This window comes from Cyanistes caeruleus, chromosome 37 (genome assembly GCF_971803275.1).
Source record: "Cyanistes caeruleus chromosome 37, bCyaCae1.hap1.1, whole genome shotgun sequence".
Lineage (NCBI taxonomy): Eukaryota > Metazoa > Chordata > Aves > Passeriformes > Paridae > Cyanistes > Cyanistes caeruleus.
This window is the reverse complement of record NC_141738.1, coordinates 269,949-288,123: the sequence shown is the minus strand read 5'-3', so window position 1 is coordinate 288,123 and position 18,175 is coordinate 269,949. Positions and strand designations below refer to the sequence as shown.

Here is an 18,175-nt window from a genome sequence, read left to right as displayed (position 1 = left end):
GGGCCCCTGAGAGGAATTTGGGGTGCTGGGGAGGGGCTTTGGGGTCCCGGAGAGGGGTCCCTGAGAGGAATTTGGGGTCCTGGGGAGGGTTTCTGGGGTCCTGGGGAGGGGTCACTGAGAGGAATTTGGGGTGCACGGGAGGGTTTTTGGGGTCCCGGGGAGGGGTCCCTGAGAGGATTTTGGGGTGCGGGGAGGGGTTTTGGGGTCCCGGGGAGGGGTCCCTGAGAGGATTTTGGGGCGCGGGGGGTTTCAGGGGGCTGTTTGGATCTAGGGATGATTGGGAAGGTCATTGGGGTGGTTGAGGGGGGATTTGGCTCGGGGGTTTGGGGGATACGGGGGTCGTTGTGGGAATTTTGAGGGGAATCTTGGGGGGGGGAAGGGGTTGAGGGTCCCAGGAGGGTCCTGGAGGGGACACGGGGGTCCAGGGAGGATTTTCAGGGCGATATTTGAGTCTGGAGGGGATTTGGGGGTTCTGGAGGTGCTGTAGGGGAAATTTGGGGTGGTCTTGAGGGGGTTTGGGGGATAGTGGGGTCCTCGGGGGAATTTTGGGAGGGGTCCTGTGGCTCCTTAATAGGATTTTTGGGGGGTGGGGGGGAGGATTTAGGGGTTTAGAGGGTCCCAGGAGGGTCCTGGAGGAGATTTTGGGGTCCTGGGGGGAGGTTGGGGGTCCCAGGAGGGTCCTGGAGGGGATCTTGGGGTCCTGGAGGAGATCTTGGGGTCCAGGGGGGAGGTTGGGGGTCCCAGGAGGGTCCTGGAGGAGATTTTGGGGTCCTGGGAAGGGGATTTTGGGGTCCTGGGGGGAGGTTAAGGGTCCCAGGAGGATCCTGGAGGGGATTTTGGGGTCCTGAGGGGATTTGGGAGATTTTGGGGGGCAGGGGGGATTTTGGGGGTTATTGGGGTCCTGGGGAGGGGTTGTTGGGGTCGTTTGGGAGGTTAGGGGTCCTAGGAGGGTCCTGGGAAAGGGGATTTGGGGGTCCTGGGGGGAGGTTGGGGGTCCCAGGAGGGTCCTGGAGGAGATTTTGGGGTCCTGGGGGGAGGTTGGGGGTCCCAGGAGGGTCCTGGAGGGGATTTTGGGGTCCAGGGGGGAGGTTGGGGGTCCCAGGAGGGTCCTGGAGGGGATTTTGGGGTCCAGGGGGGAGGTTGGGGGTCCCAGGAGGGTCCTGGGAAGGGGATTTTGGGGTCCTGGGGGGAGGTTGGGGGTCCCAGGAGGGTCCTGGAGGAGATTTTTGGGGTCCTGGGAAGGGGATTTTGGGGTCCTGGGGGGAGGTTAAGGGTCCCAGGAGGGTCCTGGAGGGGATCTTGGGGTCCTGGGAAGGGGATTTTGGGGTCCTGTGGGAAGGTTGGGGGTCCCAGGAGGGTCCTGGAGGGGATTTTGGGGTCCTGGGGGGAGGTTGGGGGTCCCAGGAGGGTCCTGGAGGGGATTTTGGGGTCCTGGGAAGGGGATTTTGGGGTCCTGGGGGGAGGTTAAGGGTCCCAGGAGGGTCCTGGAGGAGATTTTGGGGTCCTGGGGGGAGGTTGGGGGTCCCAGGAGGGTCCTGGAGGAGATTTTGGGGTCCTGGAAAGGGGATTTTGGGGTCCAGGGGGGAGGTTGGGGGTCCCAGGAGGGTCCTGGAGGAGATTTTGGGGTCCTGGGAAGGGGATTTTGGGGGTCCAGGGGGGAGGTTGGGGGTCCCAGGAGGGTCCTGGAGGGGATCTTGGGGTCCTGGGGGGAGGTTGGGGGTCCCAGGAGGGTCCTGGAGGAGATTTTTGGGGTCCTGGGAAGGGGATTTTGGGGTCCAGGGGGGAGGTTGGGGGTCCCAGGAGGGTCCTGGAGGAGATTTTGGGGTCCTGGGAAGGGGATTTTGGGGTCCTGGGGGAGGTTGGGGGTCCCAGGAGGGTCCTGGGGGGATTTGGGAGATTTTGGGGTGCAGGGGGGATTTTGGGGGTCCTGGGGTGGGATTGGGAGCCCAGGAAGGAGATCAGATGTGGGTCCCGCCCCCCATGGACCCCCCCCCAAATGGGGACCCCTGTCCCCACTCCTGCCCCCTCCCCCCAGCTCGGGGGGGTCCGAAGTCCGCTCCGCCCCTCCCCCCTCCCCCCTCCCCCCTCCCCCTCCCGAGACCCCCAGGTGGGGGAGGGGCGCCCCACTGACCAGCCGGGAGCTGGAGGCCACTGAACGCGGGTCGGGGGTCGGGGGGGTTTTACCTGGGGGGGGCGTGGCCCGACTCGCCCCAATTCCCGAGCCCGGGCTGTGATTGGCTGCCCCGGGGGTCCCCACCCCCCCCAAAAAACCACCCCGAGGCGGTTTGGGATGGGGGAGGGGAAATTCCCGTTACTGACAGTGAATGGGGGGGGGTGTTGGGGACATTTGGGTGGCGCCCCATGGACAGGGGGGACACTTGGGGTGACACCAGATGGCATCAGGTGATTCCCCCAAGCTGTCCCCCCTTCCTCAGACCCCACCGGTGGCACGGGTGTGGGGGTGACACTGCCAGGGGGTGACAGGAGGTGACAGTGCCATGGGTGTGGGGGTGACACTGCCAGGGGTGTGGTGACACTGCCAGGGGGTGACACTGCCAGGGGTGACAGGAGGTGACAGTGCCAGGGGTGACAGGGGGTGACACTGAGAGGAGGTGACAGTGCCAGGGGTGTGTGGGTGACATTGCCAGGGGGTGACAGGAGGTGGCACTGCCAGGAGTGTGGGGGTGACACTGCCAGGGGTGACAGGAGGTGACACTGCTAGGGGTGACAGGGGGTGACAGTGCCAGGGGTGACAGGAGGTGACACTGCCAGGGGTGTGGTGGCACTGACAGGAGGTGACAGGAGGTGACAGTGCCATGGGTGTGGGGGTGACACTGCCAGGGGTGACACTGCCAGGGGTGACACTGCCAGGGGTGACAGGAGGTGACACTGCCAGGGGTGTGGGGGTGACACTGCCAGGGGTGACAGGAGGTGACACTGCCAGGGGGTGACAGGAGGTGACACTGCCAGGGGTGTGGGGGTGACACTGCCAGGGGTGACAGGAGGTGACACTGCCAGGGGGTGACAGGAGGTGACACTGCCAGGGGTGTGGGGGTGACACTGCCAGGGGTGACAGGGGGTGACACTGCTAGGGGTGACAGGGGGTGACACTGAGAGGAGGTGACATTGCCAGGGGGTGACAGGAGGTGACACTGCCAGGGGTGTGGTGACACTGCCAGGGGGTGACAGGAGGTGACATTGCCAGGGGGTGACAGGAGGTGACACTGCCAGGGGTGTGGTGACACTGCCAGGAGTGTGCAGGTGACACTGCCAGGGGTGACAGGGGGTGACAGTGCCAGGGCTGACAGGAGGTGACAGTGCCAGGGGTGTGGTGACACTGCCAGGAGTGTGCAGGTGACACTGCCAGGGGTGACAGGAGGTGACACTGCCAGGGGTGTGCAGGTGACACTAACAGAGGTGACAGGAGGTGACACTGCCAGGGGTGTGAAGGTGACATTGCCAGGGGGTGACAGTGCCGGGGGTGTGGAGGTGACACTGCCACAGGTGTGGGGGTGACACTGTCAGGGGTGTGTGGGTGACACTGCCAGAGGTGACAGGAGGTGACAGTGCCAGGGGGTGACAGGGGGTGACAGTGCCAGGGGGTGACAGGGGGTGACAGTGCCAGGGGTGACAGGAGGTGACAGTGCCAGGGGTGACAGGAGGTGACAGTGCCAAAGGTGACAGGGGGTGACAGTGCCAGGGGTGACAGGAGGTGACAGTACCAGGGGTGACAGGAGGTGACAGTGCCAGGGGTGACAGGAGATGACAGTGCCAGGGGGTGACAGTGCCAGGGGTGTGCAGGTGACACTGCCAGGTGTGACAGGAGGTGACAGTGCCAGAGGTGACAGGGGTGACACTGACAGGAGGTGACAGTGCCAGGGGTGTGTGGGTGACACTGCTAGGGGTGACAGGGGGTGACAGTGCCAGGGGTGTGCAGGTGACACTGACAGGGGTGACAGGAGGTGACAGTGCCAGGGGTGTGCAGGTGACACTGCCAGGGGTGACAGGAGGTGACAGTGCCAGGGGTGTGCAGGTGACACTAACAGAGGTGACAGGAGGTGACACTGCCAGGGGTGTGAAGGTGACATTGCCAGGGGGTGACAGTGCCGGGGGTGTGGAGGTGACACTGCCACAGGTGTGGGGGTGACACTGTCAGGGGTGTGTGGGTGACACTGCCAGAGGTGACAGGAGGTGACAGTGACAGGGGTGGCAGGAGGTGACAGTGCCAGGGGTGACAGGAGGTGACACTGCCAGGGGTGTGGAGGTGACACTGCCAGGGGTGACAGGAGGTGACAGTGCCAGGGGGTGACAGTGCCAGGGGTGTGCAGGTGACACTACCAGAGGTGACAGGAGGTGACAGTGCCAGGGGTGACAGGAGATGACAGTGCCAGGGGGTGACAGTGCCAGGGGTGTGCAGGTGACACTGCCAGGTGTGACAGGAGGTGACAGTGCCAGGGGTGTGCAGGTGACACTGACAGGGGTGACAGGAGGTGACAGTGCCAGGGGTGACAGGAGGTGACACTGCCAGGGGTGACAGGGGGTGACACTGCCAGGGGTGTGAAGGTGACATTGCCAGGGGGTGACAGTGCCGGGGGTGTGGAGGTGACACTGCCACAGGTGTGGGGGTGACACTGTCAGGGGTGTGTGGGTGACAGTGCCAGGGGTGTGCAGGTGACACTGCCAGGGGTGTGCAGGTGACAGTACCAGGGGTGACAGGAGGTGACAGGAGGTGTGGGGGTGACACAGGGAGGAGATGGAGATGACCAGGCCATGGTGGAGGGGACAGCAGAGGGGACACGGAGATGACAGCAGGGAGGGGCACAGGATGGGACCTGGACGTGGAGCTGGGGACAAGGAGGGGACGGGGACATGGTGGCAGGGTCAGGGGGAGGTGGTCAATGTGGAGGTGACACAGAGATGGTCAATGTCACCTGGAGATGATGGTGGGGAGCTGGGGACAGCGGTGGGAAGAGGGATCAGATGGGCGAGGTGACCAGGACACGGTGGTGGCACATGTGGAGGGGACAGGGAGGAGGGGACCGGAAAATGGAACTGGGGACACGGGGACGGGCAGTGCCAGGGGCTGGGGGGACACCAGGGGGTCACTGGGACACTTAAGGGACACCTGGGGGTCACTGGGACACTTAAGGGACACCAGGGGGACACCAGGGGGTCACTGGGACACTTAAGGGACACCTGGGGGGACTCCTGGACGTCACCAGGGGGTCACTGGGACTCTTAAGGGACACCTGGGGGACACCTGGGAGTCACTGGGACACTTAAGGGACACCAGGGGGACACCAGGGGGGACACCTGGGGGTCACTGGGACACTTAAGGGACACCAGGGGGACACCAGGGGGGTCACCAGGGGGTCACTGGGACACTTAAGGGACACCAGGGGGGACTCCTGGGGGTCACCAGGGGGTCACTGGGACGCTTAAGGGACACCAGGGGGGACTCCTGGGGGTCACTGGGACACTTAAGGGACACCAGGGGGGCTCCTGGGGGTCACCAGGGGGTCACTGGGACACTTAAGGGACACCTGGGGGACACCAGGGGGTCTTCTGGGGGCTGGGGAGGCTCCGCTGCTGTTGGGATTCAGGAGCAGCCCCAGCCCGTCCCAAACAATGTCACCACAGGAGGACTTTGCCATGGGCCAGGCACAGGACGGAGCACCCCAAGATAAGACCCAGGTGCGACAATTGTCCAGGGCTTATCTCGGAGCTCGGGGGAGGTAAACAAAGCTGGGGGAGCAGAACGCATCCCTGCCGGTGGGCAAGGACACGCAGCCCAGCAGCCGGGCTGCAATCAGCTCCGGCGGGCTCCAAGGGAAGCTGTCCGGAGGGACAGATGGTGACCAGCGGCTCACGGCCACCGAGCCCGGCGAGCTGCAGCTGGAGAGAAGAGCCAGCCTGGGCCGGGACTGATCAGCGGCCGAGGCCCGGGGATCGTTCAGCCGATGGCATTCCAGAGCCGGGCAGCCCACGAGCACCGATTGCTCTCTTTGCTCAGCCGGATAAACGGGGCAAAGTGCAGAACGGCCCCAGCAGCGAGAAGCTCCGGGGGAAGAAGGAGCAGCCGGACGCTGCTGGCTCCAGGGCCGCTGTGGAGCTGCTGCCCGACCTCCCTCCCTCCCTCCCTGCCCCTCTCTTCCTGCCCGGCTCTCTTTCTCTCGCTCCCATTTGCCCCTTGGCTGAATTCTGCACTCTCGCCTTTGGCACACGGTCCCCTTTGGCCCTGAGCCGGGGCACGGCCACCTCCGGAGTGGCATCGGAACAGCCGGGGATCCTTCAAGGGACATTAACCCCCTCGCTGCCGGCAGCCACGAGCCCAGCGCTGCTGATCCTCGGGCAGGGAAGCGCTGTCGCTCGCAGGCGGAGCAGAGGAGCCGCGGCTCCGGGCTCCTGGCCGGGATCCGCTCCCGGCCCGAGCCCAGCCTGGGCTCCCTGCGGCTCCCAGAGCCCTGGGCACAACCTGTTGCCCTCTGCACCCCAAAGCTCGGCGGCTCCGCACGCTGCTCTGGGGGCCCCTCATCCCCCCCAGCTCTGGGGGACGTTCCAGGGGGTCCCAAGCTGCCCTGCCCAGGACACAGGAGGATGAAGGCTGGGCAGGGAGCCCTGCGTGTCCCTGGGGTCACTGGGCTGATGGTGGGGCAGGGACTGGAGACGGCCAGGGCTGAGAGAGGGACAAGGAACACTCACGGGGACATGGGGACACACACAGGGACATGGGGACACACACGGGGACATGGGGACACACACGGGGACACACACAGGGACATGGGGACACACACGGGGACATGGGGACACACACGGGGACACTCACGAGAACATGGGGACACACACACAGGGACATGGGGACACACACACAGGGACATGGGGACACACACACGGGGACATGGGGACACACACACGGGGACATGGGGAGACACACGGGGACACGGGGACACACACACAGGGACATGGGGACACACACGGGGACACACACGGGGACATGGGGACACACACAGGGACATGGGGACACACACGGGGACACACACGGGGACATGGGGAGACACACGGGGACACGGGGACACACACACAGGGACATGGGGACACACATGGGGACATGGGGACACACACAGGGACATGGGGACACACACACAGGGACATGGGGACACACACAGGGACATGGGGACACACACGGGGACACACACGGGGACATGGGGACACACACGGGGACATGGGGACACACACAGGGACATGGGGACACACACAGGGACACACACAGGGACATGGGGACACACACGGGGACACACACGGGGACATGGGGACACACACGGGGACATGGGGACACACACACGGGGACATGGGGAGACACACGGGGACACGGGGACACACACACAGGGACATGGGGACACACATGGGGACATGGGGACACACACAGGGACATGGGGACACACACACAGGGACATGGGGACACACACACAGGGACATGGGGACACACACGGGGACACACACGGGGACATGGGGACACACACAGGGACATGGGGACACACACACAGGGACATGGGGACACACATGGGGACATGGGGACACACACAGGGACATGGGGACACCCCCAGGGACACAGAACACACCCCCAGGGACACGGGGACACCCCCAGGGACACAGAACACCCCCATGAACACGAGCTCCCATGGATACACAGAGCTGCTTTGCTGAAGGGGTTTATTGATCATTGCAGGGCAATTCCCAGGGCTCCCAGGGGACCAGGGCCGTTATCCAGGGCTGATCATCTCCTCGTGCCGCTGGAGGGGCTCACGAGCTCGGTGGCACCTCCAGGTCCAGGCCTGCAAGGCAGAGCCCAAAGCATGACCCGCTGTGTCCCCTGGGACACGACAGGTCCCTTGTCCCCACCCCTCTCTCTGCAGGGAGCTGCAGCAGCAGAAGGGATTTGGAGCCCCAGAGATTCCTGGGCCAGGACTCGGTTCCTCAGGTGCGTGTGGCCCTCACAGCCCCTCACCCTGGAGCGCCCCAAAAGCTGCCAGAGCCCCCCCTGCTCCCACAGGGACACCGGCTGTCCCCAGAGCCCCCCGGTGCAGGGACAGCCTTGGGGACAGCTCTGAGCACCCGAGCCCAGGACATGGAGCAGGGACAGCCCCCTTCGTGTCCCTCTGCCATCCCCAAGCTCTGCCCACCCCAGAGGGCTCGGGGATCCCCCCCGGCCACCCAGGATCTTTGGTGGGGCCGGAGTCCCCCCAGCATTTCTCACCAGGGCGTCCAGAGGGGCGGCCGGACATCACTCCTGCAGAAGCTGCACCTGCTCAGCCACGGGAGGCTGGGGAGAGAGGCAGGGTTAGAGCCACCCTGGAGGCTACTGGGGCCCCTTGGCAGATACTGGGGCACGCTGGGGAGTGCTGGGGGGCCCTGCAGGGTCGTGGCCACCACAGGGGATGCTCTGGGCCCAGCAGAACTCCGGCTACCCACCTCAGACCTCTTCACTCGTTGGACGCCGTTTGGTTTGTGGATCTAGATGGGGACATGTCACGGCTCACTGGGGTGTCCCCAGCCCCAGCAAGCCAAGGGGGGACCCAACTGGCCCCCAGTTCCCACACTGGTGCCCCAGTTCCAGGACTTACCTTAATGCAGCCACCAATACCTCCTACGATGCCTCCCTGTGGAAGGAGAGCAGAGGTTGAGTCTGGAATGGACCTTGTGGGGCTCAGGGGGTCACAGGGGTCCCCAGGAGCCGTGGCTGCCCCCGCTCTGAGGGGGAAATTCCCCTCTGCTCCCCCCAGTCCCCCTCTGGCCCGTTTCACCTGAGCCCTGATCCCGCAGGGAGCACGGTGGGCATGGAGACGAGGAGAGCAAGGGGGGTTTGGGGCCGAGGAGGAGGAGGAGGAGGAGGAGGAGGAGGAGGGGACAGAGTGGGACATGAGGGCCCCAAGGACGGTGAACTGGGGGGGCTGGGGGCCCAAGGGATGGGGCTGGGGGTGTTGAAGGGAACAGGAGCTGGGGAATGTGGGTGGGGGGGGCAGGAATTCCAGTGGGGGCCATGGGGGCTGCAGTGGGGAGTGGGGGGGGCAGGAGAAAGCGGGGCCAGAGACCCAAAATTGATGGGTTTGGGAGGGGCTGTGGAGGAGGGGGCTCTGGGGACAGCAGGCACGGCCAGTGGGAAAGGGAAAGGACTGGAGGGAAAGAGGAGAGGAAATGCGCTGGGCACGGGGCTCCTGGGCCCGACTGGGTGTCCTGGGATGGGCTGGAACACACTGGGGACCCTGGGGAAGCCTTGGCAAGCCCCGGGCTGGACTGGCACGCCCTGGGCTGCTCTGGGGTGCCCTGGAGGGTCCTGGCCAAGAGAGGAGAGGGTCTCACCCAGCAGAAGAACTCGGGGTACCCACCTGGCTGCTGCCAATGCCACCAACTCTCTGTGGAGAGACCATGAGATGTCAGCGGTCACTGGGGTGTCCCCAGTCCCAGCAAAGGCTGGGGGTGACCAAAGTGCCCCCCCAGCTCCCCCACGGGTGCACCCAGCTCCAGGACTTACCCCGGCACAAATGGTTTCATCACCGCTGCCATCCATGGCCTGGGGAAGGAAGGAAGGAAGGAAGGAGAGCAGAATGTTGGTGAGGATTGGCCCTTGTGGGGCTGGGGGGGAGCCCAGGTGTCCCCAGCCCCCTCCCCAGCCCAGGGCTGTGCCGTGCTCTGAGCAGGGGGTGCCAGGGCATTTGGGGACACCGCTGCAGGGTGAAAGGCCACGGCGAGAGGGGAAAGGCTGGAAAGAAGAGCCCGGGAATCGTCCCGGGCTGGGGTGGGGGCATTTCCCACTTTGTGCCAGTTCAGCCTGGCTTGGCACTGGAGCGCTTGAGCCCAGCTGGGCCGAGTTCAGCCCAGTCTGCGCTCGGATGGGTTTGGACCTCCTGGTGCCACCTCAGCCGAGCTTGGGACGGGCCTTTGTCCTTGGCTGGGAAACACAGGAGGTGCTGGGGAGATGGCCCAGGGGAGCAGGAGGGTGGGATGGGGAGGCCCAGAAGGCCGGGATTTGGGGGGAGCAGGGCAGGAAAGCGCCGGGGCCCTGCCAGGGAGGAGCCGGCTCCGAGCATCCCATGGGGAAGCCGGGCTGGGGCAGCGGCACTTCCATGGTGGGAAGGGGAAGGACAGAGGCGATGGTGGCGAGGAGAAAGCGGCACCTCCTGGGGCCGGAGAGCCCGGCCGAGCCCCTGGGCTGGGAAGAGCCCCCAGGCCCGAGCCCGGCCCGGGGCCTTGGAGCCGCACCTCGCTCTGTGCTGGCAGGCACAGCAGGATGGAGAAGAGCAGGGCCACGGCGAGCACAGCCACCTTCATCTTCCTCTTCCTCCTGTGCCAGTGAGTGGGGAGCGCTGGCTGAGGCTGCCCCAGGTGAGGAGCACCTTTATCCTGCCGGGACTCCTCCCTGCGCCCTCGCCAAGAGCCCCCAGGCCAAAGGCCGGCTTGGCACAGCCCCCAGCCCTGGCCACAAGCCCAGGCCTGGCACAGAGTCCATCCCAGCTGCGGCACGGATCCAGCCCCCCTCCCCGCATCCCTGCGGCTCCCTGCACGGGGCAGCTGCCCCTGCAAGGGCCCAGGCCCCCGCGGCTGCCAAGGGGGGCAGGCAGGGAGCCAAAGGCAGCTGGGGAGCCTGTGGGGACACCCCCCAGTGCAGCACAATCCATCCTCCAAGCTGCCCCATCTCCCGCTGCCCCTGCCCTGCCCCAGCTTTCCCCGGGGGACACCCCAGAGCTCAGCCCCGGAGCCCGAAGCTGCTGGGTCCGAGCAGAAGCGGCCCCGTTCCCACTGCAGCCCCTCGGCTGAGCGGGCAATGCCCTGAGCCCTCTGCCTGGGGCACCAGGAGCCCGGCACCGGGGCAAACGGGCAGCTGGGAGGGCAGCAGGGCTGGCCCATGGCAACAGCTGCGTGCCTGGGCTCTCCAGTCTCTGCAGGCACCGGGCAGCCCTGGGCAGCGCTGCCCCTGGGACACCAGGGCTGGCCTTGGGGCAGCGCTGGGCTAACCCAGCTCCGGCCCATTGCCGGCCCTGCAGCCCCAAACTGCTGCAGGTTGCCAGGGGAAGATCCCCTGGCCGGCCCCAGCGTCCCAGCCGGGGCCAGCGTGTCCTGCTGGATCAGCCCAATCCGCTGATTCAGAGCTCCCCGCAAATTCAGAGTTTTCTCATCTCTGTAGGTGACTTGAAGCAGAGAACACGAGAGTCACACCTGCAGCGGCAGCAGGTACCCCCAGACTGCTCCGGGTGACCCTGATTTGGCAGGGGCTTGGACTGGGTGATGCACAGGGCCCTTCCAACCCCACCTATTGTGTGATAAGTTGTGATAAGATTCTGTGATAAGCTGTAACATTTCCCAGCAGCCGAGCCTGGTCTCACAGTCCACTCTGATCAGGTGTTTCTCACCTATGAGCTCCCAAATTTGAAGGGAAACACCCACCTGGATGAAGGTTGAAGCCAGAAGACGAAGACGGGATGAAGAGTCTCCTGTCCTAGAGAGCAAATGTGGCAGGGTTTTTTCCACCCAGTGAGAAGTTTCTAGCTTTCCTAGTTTGTGTTTTGGTCCATATTGGGTAATGATCATTTTTAGAAGTTTCAGGGAAGCCTGAAAAACCTAAGTTAAAAAGAAAAAGGAAGCACTGAGAAAAAAACACCACAAAGGCAGCCATGGGCTGCCAGGGGCTCTGTGGCAGCAGGGCTGTGGCTCCAGGCTGGGCTGGCACTGGCACACAGCTCCCACTGCAGCCCCCAGGGATGGCCCTGTCCTGCCCTTGTCCCAGCGCTGTCCCCGAGCGGGGCTCACCTTCCCCGCCGAGGCTCCTGGGCCGGCTCAGGGGCCCTGCCAGGGTGACCCCCATGGCCAGTGACAGTCCCTGGCAGAGCTCAGGGGCCCTGCCAGGGTGACCCCCATGGTCAGTGACAGTCCCTGGCACGGCTCAGGGGCCCTGCCAGGGTGACCCCCATGGTCAGTGACAGTCCCTGGCAGGGCTCCTGGGGGCTGCCAGGGTGACCCCCATGGCCAGTGACAGTCCCTGGCAGGGCTCCCGGGAGCTGCCAGGGTGACCCCCATGGTCAGTGACAGTCCCTGGCAGGGCTCCTGGGGGCCCTGCCAGGGTGACCCCCATGGTCAGTGACAGTCCCTGGCAGGGCTCCTGGGGGCCCTGCCAGGGTGACCCCCATGGTCAGTGACAGTCCCTGGCAGGGCTCCCGGGAGCTGCCAGGGTGACCCCCATGGTCAGTGACAGTCCCTGGCAGGGCTCCTGGGGGCTGCCAGGGTGACCCCCATGGTCAGTGACAGTCCCTGGCAGGGCTCCTGGGGGCTGCCAGGGTGACCCCCATGGTCAGTGACAGTCCCTGGCAGGGCTCCTGGGGGCTGCCAGGGTGACCCCCATGGTCAGTGACAGTCCCTGGCAGGGCTCCCGGGAGCTGCCGCTGCCTCCATTCTCCACCGACAGTCTGTGACATTTCCAGGAGATGTTCCCTCCTCACGGGACACTGACCACGCAGAAGGCACCTCTTGTGGCACAGGTGGGAAACCCTCCAGGCTCCGGACTCGACTGTTTGTGTTGGATTTTCCCGAGGAGTCAGCAGTGACCTGGAAGATTTTCCTTTTGCCTCTTGGTGCTTTGTGCCTGCTTAGGTGGAGAATTGAGGAGTGTTGATCCTGGAAGGGCTCAGGGACATTTCCAGCCCCTGCACACAGAAGTTTTTGTTCTGGATGGTTCCAGCTCTGGGTTCACGGGCTCCGATCAGACGTGCTCCTGTTCCCGGGTCAGCAGCTCACTGCCACATGGAAATGTTCCCAGTTTGGAGCCTGATGGAGAGCTGGGTTGGAGAATTGACCAGGGGGGGCTCAGGTCCAGCTGTTCCATCCTGGACTGTGTCCCTTCCTCTCCCCGAGCAGGACTGGGAGCAGCTTGGGAAATGTCTCATCTTCCTGTCCTCCTTGCTGCGGGATTTTTCCCACTCTCGGGTTCCAAGGCGATTCCTGGCCTGGCCATTCTCCCCAGGCTGTGACCACAGGGAGCTGTTGCCGTGGGTCACAGGAGGGAAAAGTGGAGCCTGTTGTCCCCACCTTGACATCTCCCTTCCCAATTCCCCAGAGCCCTGCAGCTGCCAGGCTGCCTCAGCAGCTGCGCTGTGGGGGCCAGGGGGGAGGCAGGACAGCAGCAGGGGCTCTCAGTCCTGCTCTCCTGCTTTGCCTGGGAGAACTGGCTGCTGAACACTTGCTGCCCATAGCGAGGCCTCGCCAGCTCTCCCCATCACTTTCTCCGGCTGTGCCGCGCTCCCGTTCCTGCTGGAATTGTCACAGCAGCCTTTGGGCTGCCCTCGCTCTGCTCCGTGGGGGCTTTCTGGGAGCTGCTGGGAAATCCTGGCCTTGATCTTCCCCAGCCCTTGGAGCTCGCTGCTGGGCCACCCCTCTGCTCTGGGCATGGACACAGCTCCCAGGGTCACTGTTTGCCTCTTGGCCTCCAAGGTGTTTCCAGCAGAGGACACACAGAATGGCACAGAAGTTTGTTGTCTGTTGGGAAGGTAGAATTAGAAAGAAATTATAAATATGACTTTGTAGCCAGAAAGGCTAAGGAAGAAATACAAATGATAGCACGGTTTGAATAATTCAAAGAAACCGGGCTGGTATGCCAGAACACATTCTTTCCTGCAATAAAACCAAGCTGAGACCCCTCATCCCAGCCTTATAAGGAAAGGTCTGAAGGACCCTGAGATAACTAAAAATATGCAAAAATAGCGATTTCTATAGGTTGTACACAAATGTTACTATATTAGTATACTTAGAAAGATTGGTTAGTAAAGGAATAGAATATTCAAAGGTATAGGTTATATAAGTAGTGGTATAGAAGAGCTCGCTCTCTCTTTTTCCGGCTCTCTCACTTTTGTTATGTTCTGTAACTCTCTTTCGTAGAAATCTTAAGTCTTAAACTCATGTATTTGTATCTTACCCTCTTTTGTATTGCTCTTCCTGAGCCCGCCTTGAGCTCTATCTGTTGGCTCATAGCAGGCTCTCTCTCTCTCTCTACCCCACGCCCTGAAATAAACTTCTAACACTTAACTCGATTATAGAGGTCTTTGCCGTGTCTCAGATCATCCCCAGAAAGCGTCTCCTACAGTTGTCTCTGTGTTGTCATGTAAACAAAGGAATGGTTGGGTAGTGGGGGGAAAAAGGGGTTTTCTGGAGGTTTTATTCCGGTTTTCTTATTCTTGTAGTTTTGTTAATAAACTTTCTTTATTCGTTTTAAGTTTTAAGCCTGTTTTGCTCTTGTTCTAATTCACATCTCACAGCAAGAAATAAGTGAGTTTTCTAGTAATTTTTTTAGTTACTGCTTTAAAACCACGACACAGTGTCACCTCCTGTCACCCCTGGCAGTGTCACCTGCACACTCCTGGCACTGTCACCTCCTGTCACTTGCCCCCCCCACCCCGTGCCTCCATCCTAGCTGTGCTCTCCCTGCTTCCAACAATTCCTCACTGTCTTGAACGTCCCTGTGACACTGCAGTCCTCCTGGAGGTTTTTCTCAGGAAGAGATTCTCAGTTTTTGCCAAGGTTCACCTATGGATGCTAAATCTGAACCACAGTGCCTGTACAATTGCAGGCCGCATGGCTCCTCAGGCTGCCTGAGAAAATAGCCTGAGAAAAATATGAGAAAGAATTAAAACAATTCTCAGAGATGCTAAACAGCCTTGCAGGTGTTGTTTTGCAGTCTTGTTTTCTCTTGCAGGAGAAGGCCAGGGGGGTGATGGGCCACCCTGACCAATGATGGTGATGTAGCACTTTGTTAACCAATAAGAGTTTCTTTTCTGTACTTTCCACGTATCTGTCTATAAGACAGGACTAAAGCAATAAACTAAGGAATTCTCCTGTTGTGACTCCCTTGAGAGTCCATTGTCATTCTTTATCGCCGTTCCCAATCGCAGCGACATTCACCAATCTTTGGGAAGATCCCCCAGGGATTTGCCCCAGCCCAAAGCAGTGCAGCCGTAGCCAACAAGGTGGGGAAACACAGGCGGCTCCCTCTTGCTGTCACCTGCAGCAGTCTGGGAATTCAAGCCAAGCGAGCTGAGGAGGGAGGGAGAGGCGCGAGGTTGAAAGCCAGGGAGCCCCAGCATCAACTCTGTGTGACACAGCTGGGCCCGTCCTGCCCCTGCAAAGATTAACCTTGTGCAGCCAGCCTGGAGAGACCTGTTAAGTTTTGTCATGACCTTTTAATAAACACGAGAAACAAGATTCTAACGAGCTGGGGAGTTTTCTTCGAATCATAAGAACTGAGATAAGCAGGGCTCCCCACGAGGGAGGATCCCAAAAGAATTCAGTCCAAAGGAGGCTGAGAAATCCAAGAATAAAAAGAAAAACACAGAATAGTTGTAGCAGAAACAAAGAAACAGAAAAAGGACTTTTTAGAGAAAAGTTACACCTCTTGCTGTCACCTGCAGCAGTCTGGGAATTCAAGCCAAGCGAGCTGAGGAGGGAGGGAGAGGCACGAGGTTGAAAGCCAGGGAGCCCCAGCATCAACTCTGTGTGACACAGCTGGGCCCGTCCTGCCCCTGCTCCACATCCAGGGAGGGGAACGGGGCAGCTTGGGCTCTCCTCACACCAACAGCTCACCCTGGCCCTCGGCTGCACTGGCTGCCCTGCAGCCAGGGAGGATCCATGGAAATAGAGGCTGAGTTTGAGAGGTGCAGGAAGATTTTAGCCACTCTCTGGGAGAGCAAAGCATCAGCTGCTTGTTCCAATGCCAGGTACCGCGGCCAAGGGTAAGGAACTCGAGAGCACGGAGCCCAGCTGGGGATTCCTGCTGGGGATGTGGGCACTGATGGTGGCACTGGGAATGGGGCAGCAGTCCTTCTGCAGTCCTTCCCAATCGCTGGCCACTCCCAAACCCCTCCAGCAGCCCATGGGACAAGGGAAGAGTTCTCTGCCTTTGTGTTCTGCCTATGCCCATGTGTGCAGAAGTATTTTCACGAGACCCAAGCTGGGGCTCACAGGCCGGTGCTGAAAACCTGATTTGGCTTCTGAAGCCAGTGGGAGGTTTTCCTGAGCCACAGTGAATCCCAGGGGTCCCTGGTTTTGTTTCCAGGAGGCTCCTGGGGGCCCTGCCAGGGTGACCCCCATGGCCAGTGACAGTCCCTGGCAGGGCTCCTGGGGACCCTGCCAGGGTGACCCCCATGGCCAGTGACAGTCCCTGGCAGGGCTCCTGGGGGCTGCCAGGGTGACCCCCATGGTCAGTGACAGTCCCTGGCAGGGCTCCTGGGAGCTGCCAGGGTGACCCCCATGGTCAGTGACAGTCCCTGGCAGGGCTCCTGGGGGCTGCCAGGGTGACCCCCATGGTCAGTGACAGTCCCTGGCAGGGCTCCTGGGAGCTGCCAGGGTGACCCCCATGGTCAGTGACAGTCCCTGGCAGGGCTCCTGGGGACCCTGCCAGGGTGACCCCCATGGTCAGTGACAGTCCCTGGCAGGGCTCAGGGGCCCTGCCAGGGTGACCCCCATGGTCAGTGACAGTCCCTGGCAGGGCTCCCGGGAGCTGCCGCTGCCTCCATTCTCCACCGACAGTCTGTGACATTTCCAGGAGATGTTCCCTCCTCACGGGACACTGACCACGCAGAAGGCACCTCTTGTGGCACAGGTGGGAAACCCTCCAGGCTCCGGACTCGACTGTTTGTGTTGGATTTTCCCGAGGAGCCAGCAGTGACCTGGAAGATTTTCCTTTTGCCTCTTGGTGCTTTGTGCCTGCTCTGGTGGAGAATTGAGGAGTGTTGATCCTGGAAGGGCCCAGGGACATTTCCAGCCCCTGCACACAGAAGTTTTCATTCTGGATGGTTCCAGCTCTGGGTTCACGCAGAGGACACACAGAATGGCACCAGCCCCACCTGTGCCTCCATCCTAGGTGTGCTCTTCCTGATTCCAGCTCCTCTCTGGGGGTCCAAACCATCAGCTGGTTCCTCTAATTCCAGGTGCCAGGGCCAAGAGCAAGGAGTTCAAGGATACAGAGCCCAGCTGAGGATTCCTTGCTGGAGCATTGGCAGTGGGATTTGGAGTAGGGCAGCAGTCCTCAGCCTCCAGAAGCAGCTCTGGCTCACTGGGAAGGACAGGAATCTCTTTGAGTGAGATGCTGTGAGCTCCTGGTGAGGGATGTGCCCGGGATCCAAGGGAATCACCTGCAGGGGAGGCAAATTACAACAACCTGGAGAAGATGCAGCCATCCCCACGCTTGGATGGAATCCAGTCCATGCTGTCCGTGCAGGGGGAGTTTGTGCAAAGTGCTCTGATGTTCACCGAGAGCGTGGGGATAGCGAGCTGGACAGGTCCCCCAGGCACTGGGAATGTCCCTGCCTCCCTTGGGAATGTGTCTCAGCTGAGGAGAAACTGTCCCTACGGTTATCCCACCTTTAAAGGAAGGATGTTTTCCCTGCTCCTGTTGACCACTGTCTCAGCTGTGACGGATTCCTGCTGCAGGGAGGGGCCCTGGTGCCACAGCCTGTGTGTCACCCCCTGCTTCTGTCTGTGGGACAGGGGGCTGGACATGAGGAACTGGGATGAGGAACCTCCCTGGAGACTGGAAGCTCAAGAACAGAGCTTGGAAGGGGGAAAAAAAGCCAAAAGGCATTTCTCCAGGACAATCCCGGAATCCCAGGATCACTACAGTTGGAAAAGCCCTCCAAGACCATCAGGGCCAACCTGTGACCAATCCCCACCTTGTCACCAGACCAGAGCCCTGAGTGCCACGTCCAGGCTTTCCTTGGACACCTTCGGGTTGGGGGCTCCATCATCTCACTGAGCAGCCCCTTTCAAGGCCTGACAACCCTTTCCATGAAGGAATTCATCCAGATGTCCAACCTAAAACTCCCCTGGCACAGCTCGAGGCTTTCCTCTCACCCTGTCCTTTGCTGAGAGCAGAGCCCAACCCCACCTGGCTGCTCCTGTCAGGGAGTTGTGGAGAGTGAGAAGGTTCTGTCCTGAGCCTCCTCTTCTCCAGGCTGAGTTCCTCTGGCTCAATCAGACACTCCTGGTGCTCCCACAGCTCTGTTCCCTTCCCTGGACACATTCCAGCCCCTCAATGTCTCCCTGGCCACGAGGACCCAGAGCTGGACACGGCTCTCAAGGGGGCTCAGCAGAAGCAGCACAGGGACAGTCACTGTCATGGCTGGGACAGCGCAGGGGCCCT

General features: G+C 61.8%; 2 long non-coding RNA genes across 2 annotated transcripts; one reads left to right on the top strand and one right to left on the bottom strand.

Moving 5' to 3' along the window:
* Nucleotides 1-7,693: 7,693 nt before the first annotated feature.
* LOC147647452 (uncharacterized) lies at nt 7,694-10,577 on the bottom strand. The gene is made up of 7 exons (XR_015281530.1): nt 10,258-10,577; nt 9,530-9,568; nt 9,384-9,410; nt 8,622-8,657; nt 8,470-8,511; nt 8,255-8,320; nt 7,694-7,832 (listed from the first exon to the last, which is right to left on the bottom strand). It is a non-coding gene; the product is annotated as an uncharacterized LOC147647452 (long non-coding RNA).
* Nucleotides 10,301-14,261, top strand: LOC147647451 (uncharacterized). The gene is made up of 2 exons (XR_015281547.1): nt 10,301-10,380; nt 11,180-14,261. It is a non-coding gene; the product is annotated as an uncharacterized LOC147647451 (long non-coding RNA).
* Nucleotides 14,262-18,175: the final 3,914 nt, after the last annotated feature.